Source organism: Vicia villosa, linkage group LG6 (assembly GCF_029867415.1).
Source record: "Vicia villosa cultivar HV-30 ecotype Madison, WI linkage group LG6, Vvil1.0, whole genome shotgun sequence".
Lineage (NCBI taxonomy): Eukaryota > Viridiplantae > Streptophyta > Magnoliopsida > Fabales > Fabaceae > Vicia > Vicia villosa.
The window spans coordinates 56,222,741-56,225,209 of NC_081185.1; positions in this window are offsets into that span (position 1 = coordinate 56,222,741).

A 2,469-nucleotide genomic window follows, 5' to 3' on the forward strand; every position below is an offset into this window, starting at 1 on the left:
GTCAATGCTGACTTAGGACCGATCGAAACCGAAAAACTGTTGGAAGTCCTAAGAAAATATCCAACAGCTTTAGGCTATAAAATATCTGATCTCAAAGGAATAAGCCCTTCTGTCTGTATGCATCGAATTATGCTTGAGGAAGACTCGAAAACCTCGAGAGAACATCAGAGGAGACTTAACCCGATCATGAGCGAAGTGGTTAGAAAGGAAGTTCTGAAACTTTTAGAAGCTGGGATAATATACCCCATATCCGATAGTAAATGGGTTAGTCCTGTTCATGTAGTACCTAAAAAAGGAGGAGTCACAGTGATAAAGAATGAGAAAGGAGAAACTATAACCAAGAGAGTTGAATCTGGTTGGCGAATGTGCATAGATTATAGAAAACTGAATAAAGCCACTCGTAAAGACCATTTTCCCCTACCATTCATAGATCAAATGTTATAACGCTTAGCTAGACATTCTCATTTCTGCTATCTAGATGGTTACTCTGGTTTCTTCCAAATCCCAATCCATCCTGATGACCAAGAAAAAACAACTTTCACCTGCCCTTTTGGAACCTTCGCCTACCGACGAATGTCATTCGGATTATGTAACGCACCTGCGACATTCCAAAGATGTATGATGGCCATATTCGCAGACTTCCTAGATAATATTATGGAAGTCTTCATGGACGATTTTTCCGTATGTGGACAAAGTTTCGAAGGATGTCTTGCGAATTTAGAAAAAGTCCTAGAACGTTGCGTGAAAGTCAACTTAGTCTTAAATTGGGAAAAGTGTCACTTTATGGTACAAGAAGGGATTGTGCTAGGACATATAGTATCGAATAGAGGAATCGAGGTAGATAGAGCTAAAATAGAAGTTATGGAAAACCTTCAACCTCCGAAAACCGTTAGAGAGATACGAAGCTTCTTAGGACACGCTGGATTTTACCGACGCTTCATTAAAGACTTCTCGAAGATAACTAAACCATTAACCGAACTACTAATGAAAGACGCCGATTTCGTCTTTGATGACAAGTGTTTAGAAGCTTTTGAAACCCTTAAGGAAGCATTAATCTCCGCACCCATCATGCAACCTCCTGATTGGACCGAACATTCGAAATAATGTGTGATGCAAGCGATTACGCTGTAGGCGCTGTCCTAGGTCAAAGAAAAGATAAGAAACTTCACGTTATCTACTACGCAAGTAGAACCATGGACGAAGCTCAAATGAATCACGCTACAACTGAGAAAGAGCTTTTAGCCATAGTATTTGCTTTGGATAAATTCCGCTCATACCTAGTAGGAGCTAAAATAATAATATACACCGACCACGCCGCGATTAGGTACCTATTAACCAAGAAGGATGCTAAACCGAGACTCTTAAGATGGATCTTGCTACTGCAAGAATTTGACTTAGAAATAAGAGATAAAAAAGGAACAGAAAATGTAGTAGCAGACCACCTTTCTCGTTTAGAAAACCTAGAACCCGAAACCGTACCTAATAACGACGATTTTCCTTACGATAAGCTTGTAGCTCAACTAGAAAGAAATAATCCTGACGAACCTGCCGCTACCACTTTTGCTATGACCATTACCCCCTGGTATGCGGATTTCGTAAATTACTTAGCCGCTGGTGTACTTCCCCCTAATCTAACATACCAACAGAAGAAGAAATTCTTCCATGACCTCAAACAATACTATTGGGACGACCCCTTTCTTTTCAAGAGAGGCCCCGATGGAATCTTTAGACGGTGTGTACCTGAGGAAGAGGTAGGAAGTATAATAACGCATTGCCATGCAGACCCTTATGGAGGACATGCTAGCACGTCTAAAACTTGTGCTAAAATCCTCCAATCTGGACTCTATTGGCCCAACTTATGGAAAGACGTCCACTTTGCCGTTATAAACTGTGATAGATGTCAACGAACTGGAAATATCTCGAGAAGAGATGAAATGCCTCAAAAGGGCATTCTAGAAGTAGAGATATTTGACGTCTGGGGAATAAACTTTATGGGTCCCTTTCCATCTTCTTTCAGAAATAAATATACACTCGTGGCTGTCGATTACGTTTCGAAATGGATAGAAGCTATCGCTTCTCCTACAAACGACACACGAGTAGTGATCAAACTCTTCAAAAATGTTATCTTTCCTAGATTTGGTGTACCAAGACTGGTAATTAGCGATGGTGGATCTCATTTCATTTCAAGAATCCTTGAAAAACTCCTTCGAAAATATGGAGTGAATCATCGAATAGCTACACCGTATCATCCACAAACAAGCGGACAAGTAGAAGTCTCTAACCGAGAAATAAAGCAAATACTGGAAAAGACTGTGGCTATATCTAGAAAGGATTGGTCATCCAAGTTAAATGAAGCTTTATGGGCTTATAGAACAGCTTTCAAAACTCCAAATGGAACCACCCCATTCAAACTCGTTTATGGAAAATCATGTCACCTCCCAGTAGAACTGGAACATAAAGCCTATTGGG